General features: G+C 44.3%; 2 protein-coding genes and 1 non-coding gene across 5 annotated transcripts in view; 2 read left to right on the top strand and 1 right to left on the bottom strand.

Moving 5' to 3' along the window:
• eps8l3b (EPS8 signaling adaptor L3b) overlaps window positions 1–7,602 on the bottom strand; it is a 90,560-nt gene extending 82,958 nt beyond the window's left edge. The window contains exon 1 of the mRNA XM_068057437.1: window positions 7,379–7,602. The gene's annotated coding sequence lies outside the window, so the exon portion shown is untranslated. The remainder of the gene's footprint in view (window positions 1–7,378) is intronic.
• Window positions 159–230, top strand: trnac-gca (transfer RNA cysteine (anticodon GCA)). The gene has a single exon. It is a non-coding gene; the product is annotated as a tRNA-Cys (tRNA).
• A 263-nt stretch (window positions 7,603–7,865) lies between the features above and the next one.
• The window catches only part of pik3c2b (phosphatidylinositol-4-phosphate 3-kinase, catalytic subunit type 2 beta), a 179,086-nt gene continuing 166,588 nt past the window's right edge, over window positions 7,866–20,363 (top strand). Inside the window, exon 1 of one of the 3 annotated variants that reach the window (XM_068057433.1) lies at window positions 7,866–7,945. The gene's annotated coding sequence lies outside the window, so the exon portion shown is untranslated. Of the gene's footprint in view, window positions 7,946–13,893; window positions 13,915–14,325; window positions 14,480–20,363 lie in introns of those variants that run through there. The other 2 variants (XM_068057435.1, XM_068057432.1) reach the window with 2 other exon arrangements.

The raw sequence follows: 20,363 nt of genomic DNA, 5'->3' as shown, positions 1-20,363 counted from the left end.
CTCTAGCAAGACAAATCATGGGATGTAGTTGGACGGAACTTTTCCTCAAGCATTTGGTCAGTACCATCTTTCTCACTGTCTTTCTTCCCTGCTAGCTTGCTTGTGCCCTTTCAAGCCAACAGTCCATTCCAAACAAACATGGAAGAGTTAACGGCTGAGGGGGTATAGCTCAGTGGTAGAGCATTTGACTGCAGATCAAGTGGTCCCTAGTTCAAATCCAAGTATCCCCTTCTTGAACTTTATTTCTAATGGGAGCGAAGGGATAGGGTGGGAAAGTGCAGCTGATGTCAACGTTCAGACGTGGTCCTATAAAATGGCAGAGAAGATCCAATTTCTGATATAAAAGCAAAATACTGCGGATGCTGGGAATCTGAAATAAAAACAAAAAATGCTGGAAATACTCAGCATCTGTGGAGAGAGAAGCAGAGTTAACCTTTCAGTGACCCTTCTTCAGAACTGGCAAATATTAGAAATGTGAAAGGTTATAAGCAAGTAAAGTGGGGGTGGGGCAAGAGATAACAAAAGAGAAGGTGTAGATGGGACAAGGTCACAGAATAGCTGACCAGAAGGTCATGGAGCAAAGGCAAACAATATGTTAATGTTGTGTTGAAAGACAAAGCATTAGTACAGATAGGGTGTTAACAGACTGAAAATGTTAACTCTGTTTCTCTCTCCACAGATGCTGCCAGACCTGCTGAGTATTTCCAGCATTTCTTGTTTTTACTCCAATTTTTTATGTTCTTATGTCAGCATTTTACAAGTAAAATGCCATCAGCTTTTCCCACTTTTGGAAACTGCCAGTCTCAACCACGCCAAACCTTTGGATGGTGGGATTGCAACACACCAGAATCAGATACGGAGGACAGCATGAACAGAATCAGTCAGATGGCAGTTCAATGTATGCTGGCATCATTTTTAGGTTACTAGACTAATAACGCAGGGATGTGAGTTCAAATCTTATCCTGGCAGCTGGGGAACTCAAATTCAGTTAATTAATTACAGAAATCTGCAATTAAAAAAAGCTAGCTTTAGTCATGGTAACCATAAATCTACCAGATTGTCATTAAAAAAATTTATCTATTCACTAATGTCCTTTAGGGAAGGAAATTTGCCCTCCTTACCCAGTCTGGCCTACATGTGACTCCAGATCCACAGCAATGTAGTTCACTCTTAACCTCCCTCTGAACTGACCTAGCAAGCCACTCAGATGTACCATTATGGATGGGCAATAATTGCCTGCAATGCCCACATCCTATGAATAAATGTGAAGAAAGCTTTCTCTCACTGATTGTTACACATAAGCTTTAAGGCAGAAAAAAATTGAAACTGAGATATTGGCTTCAAGAGTCATTGGAGGTTATTTTGATGTTGGCCGTAAAATATTGGATCAATTGTTTGATATTGGATCAATGAAAATGAAAATCAGGGGCAATATCACCTGTTTTACAATATAGCCCCAAAGTCACAACTACCACCATTGTATAGGTTTATTTAATGCTTATCCCAAAGAAGTTATATACAAAAAAAAGGCTAGCACTACCACAGGAGCACCCAATGGGAAGAATGGTCATTATCTAAAGATTCACATCTGCAACTCAACAGTAACAACTTACATTCAACTTAGCACCCTTAACGTAGAAAAATAAATCCCAAGGTACTTCATAAAGGTGTGAGAAAAGTAGAGACTGAGATAAAGATGGAGAATTTGGGAAGGCTGACTAAGGGTTTTAAGAAGGGTCTTAAAGGTGAAGAGAGGAGTACAGGGAAGAAACTACAGCATCTTCAGGAATTTAAGGATGGTGGGAACGCTTATAGAAGCATACACTGGTTGGAATCTTCCTGGTCCTGTAGAGGCGGGCTTGAAGGCGGGACTAGGAGGAAACTTAAATATGAGGGCGTTGGGTGAGTGGCCTCATGAGCTCCTGCGTCCGGGTGATCCTGCGGAGGCAGGTCATCAAAGTCAACGACTCTCCGCCCAGTGGGGGTGAGTAGCGAATTTGAATACTTAATGCCCATTTGTGGGCTATATGGGGACACCGCCGGGTTCACCCTAGCAGTGGCTGGCCCCCCACTGAGGCCAAAGCCCGGCAGGTGCCTGGAAGCGGCTTACCAGCAGCTGGCCAAGGGGGTGCCCGTGAGACCTCCTGTCCTTACCAGCCCCACCCACCACTGGAGCATCAGGGATCAGCAGATCCCCAGCTGCGACTGCAGGCCATCCTGAAGAGGGGTTTCCCCTCCCCAGGGGTGGCCTAGCAGCTGTGGCCAGAGTTTATTTTTAAAAGAATTCCAACCTCTTCAGTGGCTGCGTCAAGATGGAGGTGACTTCGCGGCCCCCATCCTGCAGTAGAAGCTCCCACGTCAGCTGGTGGGACTGTCAACATTTAAAGGTTGCAGCAGGCCCTCTGATTGGGCCTGCAGCCTCAGGAACTCGCCCGCCATGCTTAATTGGCCTCCTCCGGGTATGCTGGCAGCAAGCACAACGTCGGGACGTGGAAATTGTCCTGCCCGCGATTATTTTTAAAAGTGCTTAAGATTCTGTGCGCTGTGTATGTGAGGATGCGATTTGCACATTGATGTTATTAAGAATGAACTTGCATTCATATAGCAGCTTCCAAAATAAATTAAAGCACTTTACAACCAGTGAAGTATTTTTGAAGTGTAGTCACTGTTATAATGCAGGGAAATGCAAGCTGAAGGCAATAGCCCCTGAACTTGTGCACAGCAAGATCCCACAAACAGCAATGAGTTAAAGACCAAGTAATCATTATTTTGGCTGAGGGACACTCCCTTGCTCTTCTTTGAACAGTGCCATGGGATCCACCTGAGAGGGTAGATGGGCCTTCAGTTTAATATCTCATCTGACAGAAGGCACCTCCCTCAGTAGTGCACCAGAGTGTCAGCCTAGATTATGTCCTCAAGTCTCTGGAGTGAGATTCGGTTGCCACAACTTTCAGCAATTAAATAAATGACTAAATCATTAATTTTAGGTGTTGGTTGAGGGAGATATATTGGCCAGGACACCGTGAAAGCTCCCTGCTCTTCTTTGTATAGTGCCATGAGGCCTTTAATGTCCACCCGACACAGCACAGATCCACAGTTTAACATCTCATCTGAAAGACAGCACCTCTGACAGTGTAGCACTCCTTCAGTACTGCACTGGATGGTCAGTCGGCCCAGATTATGTACTCAAGTCTTTGAAGTGGTATTTCAATTCATGACCTGCTGACTCAGAGGCAAGAGTGCTACCTACTGAGCTGCAACTAACATTTAATGTCCCCCATGGTCAAATAGCCTGCCAAGCACTCACTATTGGCCCCCAACATGTTTAGAATGGGTACTTGGGTGAGATTCTGTAGAGCTGTCGCCCTCCGAGGAACTTGTATCCCAGCAAGAGGAGAAGGGAGGAAGAAAACCGAGCAGGAAGAAATCAATAAATTAAAACCTCACCTGCTTATTTTATATTGTTAATACATTTAGTCAGGTCTCAGTCAGACTCTGGATGGAGGGAGAGCTCAGGGGCTATTGACCTTCAGTTTGTTGAAATCTATTTAGAAACCCTGTAAAATCTGTCTGTGGCAGAGCTTTGTAGGCCTTTTCGCATGATGGTGTGATTCACTTATCATTTCCACCAGGATATTACACAGATGACCTTTGCACCCAGTGTGTTGCCTGGATACAATCAGTTGCCAGCTCTAACATACCTTGATGAAAGTTATTTTCTTTCGTCACTGTTATAATGCAATAAACACAGCAGCCAATTTGCACACTACATGGTCCCACAAACAGCAATGAGATAATGGTCAACTAAACTGTCTTAGGCAGCACATCTGGGAAAAACTCCCCTGCTCTTCCTTTAGCAGAACCACAGAATCATTTACGTCCACCCCAGAGGGGACGGGGCTTCCATTTAACGTCTCATCCAGAAGACAACACTTCCAGCAATATTGCACTCCCTCAGTAGTGCAATGGGAGTGTCAGCCTAGACTATGTGCTCAAACCTCTAGAGCGAGACTTGAACCCATGCTGTTCAAGTCTCAGAGGCGGGGGTTCGACCACTGAGCCATGACTGGCACTCTCAGCAAACAGCTCCCTTGAGTCTCGACTCCATTTCCTCACTCTCCCCCTCCCCCACTTTTAAAAATCAGTCGCAAAGTTGCAGATTATAGGACTAAATTTGTGCACAAGATTTCAGATAGCAAAATCTTGAAGAATTTATGGAAAAAACCAGAGTTCAATTACAAAAACGTCTGTGTTAAATGGAACCGGCTGGCGTCTCTGACTAAATCACTTCAAACTTGTCCGTAACCTTGGAAAGGCTACTGGAGCACATCCAAGGTTACCAAAACTGCCACGCTTGATAGGAATCACACTGCCTCAGGATTGCCACCTCATTCCTGCATTCTTTGTTAATTTCCAAGATTTCTCTTGCCTTCTCCTGGCTGTTTTTGTGTATGTTGGAAGTGGCACTAAATGTTGCTGATATGCAATCAAAAATCTTGCGCTTTGTCAGCACCTAACATTTCTCCATTTATAATCCCTCCATCTGTAAGTAGAGCTACATCGCAACCCATGAGTTTGTCCATGTCAGGGAAGAAGGAGTGAGATTTATAATCCAGAAGAGATGTGTGTGCAGATGGAGCAGTATTTAGCAACCAATTTGTATACATCAAGGCCCCACATACAACAATATGAGTTAATCTGTTTGAATGATGTTGGTTGGGGGATAAATATTGGCCAGGCCACCAGGGAGAGCTCCCACGATCTTCTTCGAAATAATGTCATTTGCAACTACCTGAGAGGGCAGAGGGAGCATCAGTTTAATGTCTCATCTGAAAGACACCCCCTCTAACAGTGCACACTCCCTCAGTTCATTTTCCCTCACCAGCATCTTTTATTTTAGATGAAAGGAAAATAAGAGGAAAGAAATGAATAGAGAAAATAAAAGGGGTGAAGTACTTTGTGGAGAGACTAAAGAAGCTGGATTGTACCCATCAGAGTTGAGAAGATTAAGGGGGATTTGCTGGAGGTGTTCAGAATTAAGAGGTTTTGATAGAATAAATAAGGAGAAACTGTTTCCACTAGCAAGAGAGTTGGTAACCAAAGGATACAGATTTAGATAAATTAATAAAAGAAGATGAGGTGAAAAAATGTTTACGCAGTGAGTTGTGATCTGGAATGTGCTGCCTGAAAGGGTGGTAGAAGCAGATTAAATATTAACTTTCAAAAGGGAATGAGATATATAACTTAAAAAGGAAAAGAAAAACTAACAGGGCTATGGGGAGAGTGGGGCCAATTGGGCAGAATCTTCCAGGTTCCACTGAGGTTGGTTTGAAGGTAACACCAGGAACAAACCTGCAGAATAGGAAGTTGGGTAGGCTGCACAACGCGATCCCCCCCTCCGAGCGACCTTGCAATAGGCGGGGTCATAAGAGCAATGGTGGGTAGTCAGTTGTGGCAATTAAATGGCCACTTGGGGACAGATTGGGGACACCGCCAAGATCTTACCAGCGGTGGATGGGTCCCTCTGCTGAGGCCGAATCCTGGCAGATGGCTGGAGGCAGCCTCCTGGCAGCAGGCCAGGGTGCCAGCGTGGCCTCCATTATGGGTGGTAGAGGCAGGAACCCTCACAACACTTAAGATATATTTAGATGAGCACTTGAAACGCCATAGCATACAAGACTACGGTGCAAGTGCTGGAAAATGGAAATTAGAATAGATAGGTGCTTGATGGCTGGCACGGACATGATGGGCCAAAGGGCCTGTTTCTGTGCTGTATAACTCTATGACTCTATGACTCTATCTCCCCCTTCTCCAGATCTGCCAGAAGTCAACAGCTGTGGCTACATATCATCCTGCTGAGGGGCTCCCCCTCCACAACAATGGCCTGGCAACTGTGGCCACACTTATTTTCACAGATTTTTTACTTCTTCAGAGAGCCCCCTCCTGTCTCCCCGCAACCCCCCACTGCGGTCTCCCTCCTACATCAGCAGCACCCACCTCACCTCTCCCTGTGTGGCTGCCAGCCACCCAGAGCCTCGGGTGCTCCCATTGGCCCTCCCGTCTGGGGAGCCCAGCCACTGTCCCTAATTGGACAGGGCTCCCTCCTAATTGGCTGCCACCGGGATGATAGCATAGGCGGACAAGACTCATAGACCATTGGGATCGGGACACGCGTATGGTCCTGGCCCTTGTTCAGAGACTAAGACAGTAAGATTCTGCCCATTGGATAACTCAAAAAGACAGCATCGGCACAATGGGCCAAATGGCCTCCTTCTGTGTTGTGTCATTTTATGAATAGTTTGAGGGCGATGAGGTGCAAACGTTTTTTCCTCTTTTCTCACTCTAGCTGGGGAGATGTTGCATGTTTTGTTTTAGCAGAGAGGGCTAACGGGGAATGAGATGTGGTTCTTGACCAAGAGTAAACTCGCTAAGATAAAGACCTTGCTGAAACCACACGACTGCAGATATTTGCTCTTCAGTTTGCTGCCTTACTCCTATAGTGAGGCGACGGCCCGGGCTCGGTTACAGCTCCACCGGTCTTACAGTTCCCGCCCAATTAATCTGAAGAATGATTCTGCAGAACATTTACCGCTGCACAGTTTCAAACCCGAGCTACGTTCTCTGCAGCAATAGACCCCAACAAGGAGTCTGGGCTTTCTGGCGGAGGGGGGACAGAGAGGGAAATTGGGGTGTTGGCAGTGCCTCTGGCAATACGTCTCACACACACGGTATACACACATCATAAAAATTCTTAATAGGCTTGACAGCGTTGGTGCTGGGAGGATGATTCCTCTGGCCGAATAGTCTAGAACATGGGGTCATTGTCTCAGAATAAGGGGTCAATCATTTAGGACTGAGGTGAGGAAAAATTTCTTCACTCAGAGGGTTGTGAACCTTCAGAATTCTCAACCCCAAAGAATGCTCAGTCATTAAGTATATTCCAGGCTGAGACCAATAGATTTTTGGGCACTAAGGAAATCAAGGGATACGGTGATAGTGCAGGAAGGTGTAGCTGAGGTAATCAATCAGTCATGATCTTATTGAATGGCACAACAGGCTTGAGGGGCCAAATGGCCGACTCCAGCTCCTATTTCTTATGTTCTTTTGTATGCACGGGAGTATACACACAAACACATAGGTACACACATATTTTTAATGAGCATCCCTAGCTAATGATCAGGGGTGGGATCATCCCTTTCTCTGCTCCTGACAGTACAAGGCCAATTGTGGAACCAAAGCTAACTCAGCATATATTGGCAATCAAACCTCTAACCAACCGGTCCGCCTGCTTCAGTACTACACTGGGTCAAGCCCTTATCCACAAGGAATCAAGTAAACGTATAAAAGAGTTTGAAATATAATATAAAACCTTTCGTACCTGGTTGAGTTTTGATTGTTTTCTTAATGAGATTCAGAGGTTCGCTTTACTGGTCAGACAATCAGGAGTTGTGTGTTTTTAAAAACTGCGACATTAAGTCAGAGCAAAGTCCAATCTCTCCAAGTCTCCTCGCTGCAGTGATTCTAAGAGGCTGTCTGTACTGACTGGAGCCCGAGGGAGTTCTGCTGTAGTGCCCAACACAGGAGACATGCCAAGGTCCACAAATGATAATCAACGCCCTGCCTCTCTTCGAGTATCTCAGCCACTCCTAAAGCCAGATATTATGCACAGGTAAATAATTACTTGACTGAGAACTGCCCATCATGAGCCACTTTTAGTGTTTTTTTTAATGTGGATTGTTCATACCAAAGGATTTTTGCTTACGCAAAGAATAAATTACTCGTGAAGCAAGAATGATTTGTAACACTGCAAGTCTGTGTGAAGCTGAGCGATAACAGAGTCTCCATGTCAACCCTTGTAGATGTACACACCAGTCCAAAGGGAACCAGTCACTCACAGGTGATAACATAGAGCCCAGTGTCTCACCAGAACCGCAGAGCGCAGAAGGTGAGTTTGAAATGTTGCACATTTTTCAATTTTGCACAATCGTAAAGGCAGACTGGGTGTGGGAGAACATCAGTGCGGAGGTTTTGGTGGAAGACTGGAAAATAATCATGCTGAAATGGAGATTTCTAACCAGCTTCTGGTAACGGTGATGTTCAGGGTTACTCTTGGGCAAGACCCAGACCTCATTCCGAGTTCACCTCCATAAAATGAAACATACAACACCCCACCCCACAGCCAGAGTAAGGAAAGAGGAGAAACCCTCTGCACCTCATGAATCTTGTTCTTTTGGGCCTCCTTATCTCGAGAGACAATGGATACGCGCCTGGAGGTGGTCAGTGGTTTGTGAAGCAGCGCCTGGAGTGGCTATAAAGGCCAATTCTGGAGTGACAGGCTCTTCCACAGGTGCTGCAGAGAAATTTGTTTGTTGGGGCTGTTGCACAGTTGGCTCTCCCCTTGCGCCTCTGTCTTTTTTCCTGCCAACTACTAAGTCTCTTCGACTCGCCACAATTTAGCCCTGTCTTTATGGCTGCCCGCCAGCTCTGGCGAATGCTGGCAACTGACTCCCACGACTTGTGATCAATGTCACACGATTTCATGTCGCGTTTGCAGACGTCTTTATAACGGAGACATGGACGGCCGGTGGGTCTGATACCAGTGGCGAGCTCGCTGTACAATGTGTCTTTGGGGATCCTGCCATCTTCCATGCGGCTCACATGGCCAAGCCATCTCAAGCGCCGCTGACTCAGTAGTGTGTATAAGCTGGGGATGTTGGCCGCTTCAAGGACTTCTGTGTTGGAGATATAGTCCTGCCACCTGATGCCAAGTATTCTCCGAAGGCAGCGATAATCTTGTGCTATTCATGTAAACATACAGCACAGAAGCAGGCCATTCAGCCCATCACATTTATGCCAGAAGAGCATCTTTGAAATAGCTATCCAATTAGTCCCACTCCCTAATCCCTTTTCCTAATAGCCCTGCAGTTTTTTCCTTTTCAAGTATGTATCCAGTTCCCTTTTGTAAACTGCTATTGAATCTTCGTCCACCACCTTTAAGGCTGATGAAGAACTTTTGAAGGGTCATCACTGTTGTGATGCAGGAAATGTGACAGCCATTTTGTGTACAGCAAGATCCCACAAGTAGCAATGTGAAAATAACCAGATTTAGTGATACTGGTTGAGGGATAAATATTGGCCAGAACTCTCCTCCCTTGCTCTTCTTTGAAATAGTGCTGTGAGATCTTTCACTGAAAGGGCAAACTTTTAATCCAAAAGGTAGCACTTTCCAACATTGCAGTATCCCCACATTACTGCACCAGGAGCATCAACCTAGATTTTGTCTACCAAGTAAGACTTGAACTCACAACTTTTGAACTTAAAGACAAGCATGCTATTAATTGAGCCATGGGTGACATTGATTGAGTTATGTAAAGGGGTTTTAATAGAAGACTATGCAGCAACATCACTGGGATTGTGAATCTTGCTCATTGGAATTTTAAAACCCAGGAGAAATCTCCTTAATAATGGGTTGAAAGCAACTCGTGGTGGACCAGTCTCACTGAAAACCCTGAGATTGAATCATTTGTCCTGGGAATATGCTCTTATGTACCAGCAGAGGGCAACAATGGATCAAATATCCTGAATTTGTCTGACCACCCAGAATCAACACACCTCATCTCAGGTTCTCTCATTATTCATTTCATTCTGAAAACAGGAACAGTAGTTTTGTTTTAGGAATGAATACTTGGGCTTTGGAGTATATACTTCTGTGGAAATTCTGCCAAACTTGTTAACCAAAGTAAGACTGTTTTAGTATTTATTCTTGGGATATGGGCGTCACTGGCAATGCCAGCATTTATTACCCATTCCTAGTCAACTTTGAGAAAGAGGTGGTCAGCTGCCTTCTTAATATGCAGCAGTGCACATGGTGAGGGTGCTCCCACAGTGCTGTTAGGTAGGGAGTTACAGGATTTTGACCCAGCAACGATGAAGGAACTGGGATACATGTCCAAGTCAGGATAGTGTGTAAATTGGAGGGGAATTCAGATGTGCTGGTTTTCTGATGTGTCTGCTGCCCTTGTCCTTCTAGGTCAGGGACCTAGAGAGGTTGCAGGTTTGGGAGGTGCTGTCAAAGAAACCTTGAGGAGTTGCTGCAGTGCATTTTCCTAAATAATAATATACATTGCAGCCACATTGTACTATTTAGGAAAATGCACTGCAGTAACTCACCAAGGCTTCTTTGACGCAACATCCCATAACTGCCTAGAGGGACAAGGGCAGCAAGCGCATGTGAACACCATCGCCCCAGAGTTCGCTGACAGAATGGTCTAATTTCTGGTGCTGTGTGAGAGCCAATACTTGCATAAAATGCTACCAACAATATCAAGCTGCAGTAGAATGAAGTCCCTAATGTGACATAGGGTGAGCCAATGAATCCTAACTCTTCCAAAAAGCATCGCACTGCTGTTAATGGAAACCCTCTGAAGCAGTCCAGCAAGTCAAGCTGGATAATGGCAGTCAGCCATTCCCTGTTGGCGTTATTTCACACAAGAATGAAATATATGTGTCCCAACGTCTAACTAAAGATGTATGCCAGGCTTCTAATGAATCGAAGGAGCCAAGGCATTTTATCCCTGTTATTTTAATGTTGTTTTAACTTTGTCTGCCCAATATAAACTTATATTTAATTTAGACCAAAATCTCTCTCTAACTTAAGGCTTAGGAGCACAGGAACCAAAGTTGGCCATTCAACCCATTGAGCCTACTGTATCAAAACGTAGTGTTGCATTGTTTTTGCTACATTTTGCCAACATAGCAACAGTCAGTGTACTCCAACAATATTTCATGAGCAATGAATTTTAGTTTCAATGACATGACAAAGGAATTTATAAATGCAAGTCATTTTTGTTAGTTTAGCTCCCATTTCTCCTAAGGTTTAAAATGAACAACCTGGTCAGTGAAGCATATCATTCATTCGTTTGGTGCTAGGTAGACTGCCTCGTGGAATTAGGTACAGCTGACCATATAACTTGGGCTGCTTGTTGCCTCAGACAGTACAATAGCTGTATGTGGAATAACAGCACCCAAGTGGCCAGATTGGGACCAGCAAAAACAAGGTCAGAGAGGAGCAAGTTTGCTGCCAGGCCACATTCTCAGATGTGGAAATTGTGCCAGGCACAGGGTAGATTTGAAAGGGGCAGGAGGAATAAAATATCTTATAAAATATTTTTACGCTATTATTTTCCAGATGAGATCGTGAGTTGGGTCGACGGTTAAAGTAAAATTTCACAGAAGGGAAAATAGAAAATAATGGTGGAAATTTGAAATTAAAACGGAAAATGCTGGAGATTCTCAGGAGGTCAGGCAGCATCCGCTGAAAAACTGCAAGGCAGTTGATATTTAACATCCAAAACCTTTCCTCAGACCATAGACATTCCCCTCACCTTCAACAACAAGTGCACGGAGAACCTGAACTTCTATGTTACCAAGACTGAAACCATCCGTTCATTGCATCTGCTGCTTTCCTCCCTTCTCCTTGCCCACCAAGCCTAACTTTCCTTATGGTTTCCCCTTATCCTAGCCCAGAACTTGCATTTTTCCCTAGTTTCTCTCCTATCTCCTCTCACGCTCTCTCCAAGTTCATCTTGTCCATAAGACCCACCTCAATCCTATTCCCACTAGACCACTGACCATCCAACTTCCCTTTCTGGCCCTATTCTAACTGATATTGTAAATGGTTCGTATCCTTGTGGTTCCTCCACCTTCCTTTCATTTCTGCCATCATCAATTCCCTCTTTAAAAAAACCCTAACTTGACTCCTCTGTCCTTCCAAACCTCCACCCTATCTCTGACCTCTCTTTCCACTCCAAAGTCCTTAAAAGTGTTTTCACCTCCCTTCCTTTCTTGCGAATCCATGTTTGAATCTCTTCAATCAGGTTTCTGCTGCTGCCACAGCACTGGAGAAGCCCTAATCAAATTCACAAATGACATCCTATGTGACTGTGACAAAGGTAAACTATCCCTCTTCATCCTTCTCGACCTGTCTGCAGACTTTGAAATAGTTGACCCCACCAGCCTCCTCCAACACCTCTCCTCTGTTATCCAGCTGAGTGGGATTGCCCCCATTCTTATCTATCCATCCATAGCCTGAGAATCTCCTGCAATGTCTTCTCTTCCCGCTCCCATACCATTAACTCTGGAATCTCTTGAGGATCTATCCTTGGCTCCTTCCTACTTCTGATCTATATACTGCCCCTCAACAATGTCATCTGAAAACACAATGTGTGGTCCCACATGTATGCTGACAACACCCAACCCTAATGCACAAAGCCTCCACTGTCTCTGTATTGGCAGGCTTCTGTCTGACATCCAGTACTGGATGAGCAGAAATTCCCTCCAATTAAACATTGCGAAGATTAAAGTCATTGCCCTCATCCCCTGTCACAAACGCCATTCCATAGCCAACAATTACATCCTCCTCCCTGGTGACTGTCGCAGGCTGAACCATACTGTTCGCAACCTCAACGTCCTATCGCATCTTGAGCTAAGCTTCTGACTCAATTTCCACTCCATCACCAAGACTGCCTACTTCCACCTGGGTAATATCACCCAATTCCACCCCACCTCAGCTCATCTGCTGCTGAAACTCTCATTCCTGCTTTAGTTACATCCAGACACGACTATTCCAATGGTCTCCTGGCCAGCCTCCAATATTCCCCCTCCAAAACCTTGAGCTCATCCAAAACTGCCCATATCCTCAGTTGCACCAAGTCCCATTCACCCATCAGCACTGTGCTCACTGACCTACCTTGGTTCCTGTTCCGGCAAAACATGGAATTTAAAATTATCATCCATGTCTACAAATTTTTCCCTATTTCTGTAACGTGCTCCAGCCCTAAAACCCTCCAAGAACTCTGTGTTGCTCCAATTCTGGCCTCTTGTGCATCACTGACTTCATTCGCACCACCACTGGCAACTGTGCTTTCAGCCTGTCTAAACCTCTCCGCATCCCTACCTCTCTCTCATGCTTTAAGATGCTCCTTAAAATCTACTTCTTTGATAAGCTTTTGGTCACTTTTCCTAATATCTCCTTCTTTGGTTTGGTGTAATTTATTTTTGTCTGATTCTACTTCTGTGAAGCACCTTGGGACGTTTTACTACATTAAAGGGGATATATAAATGGAAGTTGTTGTTAACCTGCTGAGCATTTCTGGCATTTGCAGTATTTTTGTTTCATCCAATGTGTCAAACTTGTCAGTGTAAATATCATAAACTCCAGTCCCTGGAGCTCTGGCCTTGACCATTTTAGTATGTACAAAAAACTAGAAACTTGTTTCATTGATAAAATGGGAGCTTGGGAAGAGCAACATGAGATGGCCAATGATAATATCAATGAAATAAAGGCAGAGGTCGGGTGTTCAAAATGAGCTTAGGATCTTCTATCGATGACAAACTTTCTCGATACAACGATTAGCACATTGCATCGCTGGTTTGAACTGTTCCTGTCCAGTTCTCCATAACAAAACTGTCTTGCTAGACGTCTTAAAGAAGTAGTGTCTTGTTGGAAAGAAGTAATTAACAAAATTGTTTCAATCGATTTACAAACATATAATGTGATTATTGCAAAATACAATGTAGCATATCAAGGCACCTCTATATTAAAAAAGCATCTGTTTTGCCTTCTCAGCTTCCCTACAAAAAATGTCTTGAAACATTTTTATTTGAATACTGCACCACTTTATCTTCAATAAAAGTTGTGGGCTCCAAGCCTCATAACTGAGACTTAATCACATAATTCAGGCTGACAGTACTGAAGGAGCACTGCGCTATCGGAGGTGCCATCTTTTGGGTGAGACGTCTGCACTCTCAGACGAACGTAAAAGATCTGCATGGTACTATTTCGAAGAAAAGCAGGGAGGTTATCCCAGATGTCACGGCCAATATCTATCCGTTAACGAATATAACTGAAATCAGGTTAGCTGGTCATTACTGCATTGCTGTTTGTGGGAGCTTGCTGTGCGCCAAAACTTCAAAAAGTACTCCATTGGCTGTCAGGTGCTTTGGAACATCCTGTGATTGTGAAAGGTGATATATAAATGCAAGTTCTTTCTTTGCTTGGTTTGAGAATAAGTAGCCCCCTATTCTTGAGGGGAGCGAATCATATTCCAAATAAGGAGTCTTTGACAAGTGTGAGTTCACGGGAAGGACGAACAAGGAAGGGCTTTGGACAAGCTTAAAACCCACCAGACGGAGACATTGTCGCTACTGCAGCTCATGAGATTGTCCAGCAGAGGCCAGCTTTCTCTTAATTATCTTTCTATCTGTCATTCATCTCACCACTTTTCGCAGACCGGAAAAGGTTTTTTCTGTCTCTCTCTCTCACACACACTCTGTGTATGTTAATTGTGAAGCTGGAGGAATGGAGAGCGCAAAAGACCCAAGAGATGGTTAGATTGTTTCATCTCATCGGGAATTTTAAAAGGGAGGAAGAGAAGGAGCTATTTAATTTCTTTGCTTCACATTGAGATAGAGAAACAAGGTAAATTATTCCTGGTTAATTCTGGGCGGATTTACTGCAGTTATTTGTTTCCTGCTGAGAGTCAAGGGGTTTAAAGTGATTTGCTCTTCATTGAGCTTCTGTTGTATTGGGGTGAGGGAAGGAGAGTGAAGATTGGGGAGAGGTGGGGAGGGGAAATTTCCCTTCATTCTGGGAATCTCCTCAATGTAGCGACCGAGCTGCAGGTGGATGGATACTTCGACTGATACACATTTGTTTCATTGTGCGTTGCGGGGGGGTGGGGGGGCAGGGAGGTGATGCAGATTTTTCTCTCTCTCTCTCGATGTGTGGTGGCGAGTTTAGCTCAGCTGTTCTGCTGGGAGGTGGTGGGGATTGAACCTCGTATTTAGCGGGAGTGGGGGTTTGTTTTGGTGCGGATTTTTTCTCGAGGTTTTCTGATTTGGGGGAGGAAGGAGGGGGGTAATCTTGACATGATGGAGAAGGTTAGTGTGTGTGTGTGTGAGTGAGAGAGAGAGAGAGAGAGAGGCAGAAAATGAAGGCGTTGCTCTGTTAACGCGGATATCTTGCATCCCTTGCCAGTTTCTGTGTCAGTTTCCAGCGCGGATACATCGCTTGGCTGGAATACAGAAAAGAGGAAGGGGCTATTCATTGAAAAACTAGGTTAAGGGTTGAAGAGCGAGGCAAAACCACGGTTTTATAAAGGAGAGAGGATGGGAAATAGTTTTAGACAATTGGCAAAAAAACGGTGTGGGGGGAGATGAAATCTTTTGAGCAGCCAGTTGTGATCTGGAATGCACTGCCTGAAAAGGTAGTGGAAGCAGATTCAATAGTAACTTTCAAAAGGGAATTGGATAAATACTTGAAAAGGAAAAGAAACGCAGGGGTATAGGGAAATGGGGAGAAGAGCACTGTCAAAGAACTGGCACAAACATGATGGGCAGAATGACCCGCTGTGCTGGAAGAGTCTATGGGATAAAGCAAGAAATCATTGGTGATGCTAAGCAGAGGTTTTGTAAAACTAAAGATTGTAGGATGACAAAGAGGGATAAGGCACTGCAGAGCTTTGAGATCCTAGGGAATAATGAATTAGAGTAGGAATGTCTTGATTTGCACACAGTGGCATGCAGGAGACAAACCGTATCTGTAACTGCAACACTTAACTGCCTATGAGGAAGTACATTTTTGACTAATGACCAATATATGAGCTTTATCTCAAAATAATATGCATTTATACATTGATAAAGTGCTTCAAAACACTTCATGCTATGGGGCTGATTTTGACTTTCTGTAATAATGTAGAATGGGTATGAGTGAGTCTGCAGCCTGTTTACATTTCTCTCAATTTTTATTGCAATGGGTTTCAATCAAAATAAAAAAAAATTGAGATGTGAGAGGGGCTGTCGATTCGCTACCACCTGTTTTACACTATTACGCAGTCAAAATTCTACCCAATGATCTTTTGCAGTGAAATGTCTGTTGTTCGGTGGGCAAATGTATCCACCACTCTGTGCCAGTAACGTCCCATAGCCATGAGATCATAGAATATTAGAATGGTGACAGCACAGGAGGAGGTCATTCAGCCCATTGAACCTGTGCCAGCTCTTTGCAGGTGCAATTTAGCTATTCCCTCTCCACCACCCTTTCCCTGTCGCCCTGCAATTTCTTTCCCTTTCAGGTGCTTATCCAATTCCCCTTTGAAAGCCATGACTGAATCTGCCTCCAACACTCACTCACGCAGTGCATTCGAGATCCTAACCACTTGCTGTATAAGAGAAAGTTTTTCCTCATGCTACTTTTGGTTCTTTTGCCATTCACCTTACATTTCACCTGGTTCTCGACCCTTCTGCCATCGGGAACAGTTCCTCTCGCTATCTACTCTGTCTAGACCCCCTCATGATTTTGTACACTTCCATCAAATCACCTCTCGACCCTTTAGTTTCTCCAATCTATCCATGTAACTGAAGTCCCTCATCCCTGGAACCATTCGCAAATCTTGTTTTACACCTCTCTTTAAAGTCAGTTCTGTTGTTTCTTTAATTTTGCTGGTGTCAGTTGAGAGCAGAATGCAGTCAGGCCACTGGGAGATCTCAATGAATCGCAAAAAGTTAGTATGCAGGTACAGCAAGTAATTAGGAAAACTAATAGAATGCTGTCATTTGTTGCGAGGGGAATTAGATACAAAAGTAGGGAGGTTATGCTTCAGCTATACCGGGCATTGGTGAAACCGCACCTGGAGTACTGTGTATAGTACTGGCAGTTCAGAGGTTTACTACCTGGAATGGGTGGGTTGTCTTACGAGGAAAGGTTGGACAAGCTAGGCTTGTATCTGCTGGGGTCTACAAGAGTAAGAGGCGACTTGATTGAAACATACAAGATCTTGAGGGGTCTTGACAGGGTGGATATGGAAAGGATATTTCCCCTTGTGGGAGAATCTAAAACTAGGGGTCACTGTTTAAAAATAAGGGGTTGCCCATTTAAGACTGAGATGAGAAGAAATTTTTTTCTCTGAGGGTCGTGAGTCTTTGGAACTCTCTTCCTCAAAAGGCAGTGGAAGCAGAGTCTTTGAATATTTTTAAGGCAGAGGTAGATAGATTCTTGATAAGCAAGGGAGTGGAAGATTATTGGGGGTAGGTGGGAATGTGGAGTTGAGGTTACAATCAGATCAGCCATGATCTTATTGAATGGCGGAGCAGGCTCGAGGGGCCGAGTGGCCTACTCCTGCTCCAAATTCATATGTTCATATGTAACATTCTCCAAAATGTGTTGAGAGGTTGTTAGCAAACACACAAGCAGGCAGTTCTCAGCTTTAACCGCGTGTTCTCTTCACTTACTCAACTTGCGACAATTAGACTTTTTTTTGATACCTTTTGTTATGATTTCATACGGCGCAAAAGGTCATGTAATTGTGTGGAGCATCCTGGCTGCAGAGAATGTGAATAACCTTCTGTTGAGGTCATGTTTATATTTAGTGTTTCAAATTGGTGTTGTTCATTGTTAGTTTGTGGTGGAGTCGCAGGCTGATTGTGAATAGTGTGGAGTTGGTCATTCTGATCAAGCTCAGTAATATCCCACTGATATATATATAATGCATTGAGCCACTTAGAAACATAGAACATTTACAACACAGAAGGAGGCCATTCTTCCCATCATGTCTCTTGGCCCATATTCCTGTCAGGCACTTCACGCGTATAGCCAAGTATTTTTAAATGCAGTGAAGGTTTTTGCCTTTACAACCCTTTCAAGCAGTGATTTCCAGACCCTCTCAATCCTCTCGGTGAAATAATTTCTATATTCTCCTCTAATCCTTCTGCCACTTACTTTAAATCTCTGTCCCTTGGTTATTGACCTCTCTGTTAATGGAAATATGTCCTTCCTATCCACTCTATCTCAGCCCCTCATAATTTTATACACCTCAATTAAATATTCCATCAGCCTCCTCTGTTTCAAAGAAAACAACCCAGCCTATCCAATCTTTCCTCATGGCTAAAATTTTCCGTTCCTGGCAACATCCTCATAAATGTCTTATAACTTATGATATTTTGCTATGTATTTGTAGATATTACATTCCTAGTGTGTGTGCGCGCTGCAGGTAATCTATCACATACTGCAAGGTGAGGGAAGCTGATGTCTAATTCCCAGGGATAATCACAGTCCTCAACAGGTGATCCTTATTCTTAGTCAGTCTAATTCCTTAATGGTTTAGCTGGTTAAGCCAGTGAGTAGTTGAGGTATACAGGAGATTCCCAGGTTTGATTCCTGAGTCAAACAATCTCCGCTGTGGAGGCAGCAGAGATGCTGAAGTGGGTCTCAGTTCAACCTCTAGCCAAAGGGGAATATAATCACATCCAATCACTGTTAAACATTGTCTGCAAAGTGCATTGGGTGAGGATAGGTTGAGCTTGTCTTTTATGCCTTTCTGAATAAATGAACCAACATTGTATTGTCTGGCCTTGGCCAGTTAGTTGAGGTGCTGGAGCTGGTGGAACCAGAAACTAGCAAGCTTCTGCCTCTTCAGAAGAGATGGAGAGAAACAAGCAAGAAAAGAAAGTTTCTTTAAGTTGATAGCATCTAGGTAATTGCCTCTAAATGTTAGATTTTAACATCTGCACACGAGGTGATAAACAACAAACTGCTAGGCTGAAACAGACCGTTTGCAGACTTGGTGTTGTATTTAACTCCAAGACGAGCTTCTGACCATGTATCCACGCCATTACTCAAACCACCTGCTTCCACCTTCGAAACGCTGCCAGACTGCACCCCTGCCTCAGCTCATCTGATCTGTTGCTGAAATCCTCGTCTGTGCCTTTGTTATATCTATTCTTAACTATTCCAACGCTCTCCTGTCCAACCTCCCATCTTCCACTCTCCAAAAAACTGATCTCATCCAAATTTCTGCTGCATGTATGCCCATATCCTAACTCGCATCAGGTCTCTTTCACCAATCGCTGACCTACACTGGCTACTAGACCAGCACCCCTTCAGTTTAAATTTTTTTTTTTTACTTATTCATGGGATGTGGGCATCGTTGGCTAGGCCAGCATTTATTGCCCATCCCTAATTGCCCTTGAGAAGGTGGTGGTGATTGCCTTCTCAAACCACTGCACCCCTTGGAGTGTAGGTACACCCGCAGTGCTAGACTTTGTAGCAGTTTGATACAACTGAGTGACTTACTAGGCCATTTCAGAGGGCATTTAAGAGTCAACCACATTGTTGTGGGTCTGGAGTCATATGTAGGCCAGACCAGGTAAGGGTTGCAGATTTCCTTCCCTAATGGACATGAGTGAACCAGATGGGTTTTTACAACAATCGACAATGGTTTCATGATCACCACTGGACTAGCTTTTAATTCCAGATTTATTAATTTAATTCAAATGCCACCATCTGCCATGGTGGGATTCGAACCCATGTCCCCAGAGCATTAGCCTGGGGCTCTGGGTTACTTGTCTAGTGACATTACCCCTACACCACCGCCTTCCCCATCCTTATTTTCATATCCCTCTATCTCTGTAACCTCCTCTAACCCTACAACCCTCAGATTTCTGAACACTTCCAATTCTGGCCTCTTGCATGTTCCCGATTTTCATTGCTCCACCATTGATGGTCATGTCTTCAGCTGCCAAGCCCTATGCTCTGGAAATCTCTCCCTAAATCTCTCTGCCTCTCTACCTCTCTTTCCTCCTTTAAGATGCTCTTTGAAACCTACTTCTTTGACCAAATTATTGGTCACCTGTTCTAATATCTCCTTACATGACTTGGTGTAAAAGTTTGGTTGATAATGCTCCTGTGAAGCTTCTTGGGACCATTTGCTTTTTTAAAGGTGCTATATAAATGCAAGTGATAATGATAATCCTGAACTTTCCCTCCTAAGACTGTTCTGTTTGTCTCTCAGCCAGAAACTCCACACCCTAGGCCTTGATCGTTGCTCTTCCTGGATGGTTGCTCAAGCTGAACCTGAGGAGGGCGGAACTTTGAGCTTCTGCTCAACCGGTTCCTTATTTCAGATTCCTCTGTGTCTTTGTCTTGTCCCTATCAGCTACGACCTCCTTCAGCCTGTCATCGCTGTTCACACTATTCACCCTTCCAACTTTGGTCACTTCCCTCTTCCCTCCACATTACCATAAGTGGCTGACCCTTCAGCCACCTTGCCCAACTCTCTGAAACTCTCTACTAAACTAAACCCCTCCACCAGTTGCGAAGTATCTTGGGATGAATGCATTTTGCATTCAGGATTTTTGTGGTTCTATATAAATGTAAGCCATTGAGGGTACTGACTCATGTTTGGAGGATCGTTCCGTGGCTACCAACTCTGTGAGCCTAGATTGTGCGTGTGCTAGCAAAGCATTCAACCATGGGTTACATCACAACCAAGCCCACTCCTGTCCTCACCCCCAATGTCCACATACAC

Source organism: Heterodontus francisci, chromosome 25 (assembly GCF_036365525.1).
Source record: "Heterodontus francisci isolate sHetFra1 chromosome 25, sHetFra1.hap1, whole genome shotgun sequence".
Lineage (NCBI taxonomy): Eukaryota > Metazoa > Chordata > Chondrichthyes > Heterodontiformes > Heterodontidae > Heterodontus > Heterodontus francisci.
Note: the sequence above shows the minus strand (reverse complement) of the source record. Positions and strands in the feature narration are given on the sequence as shown.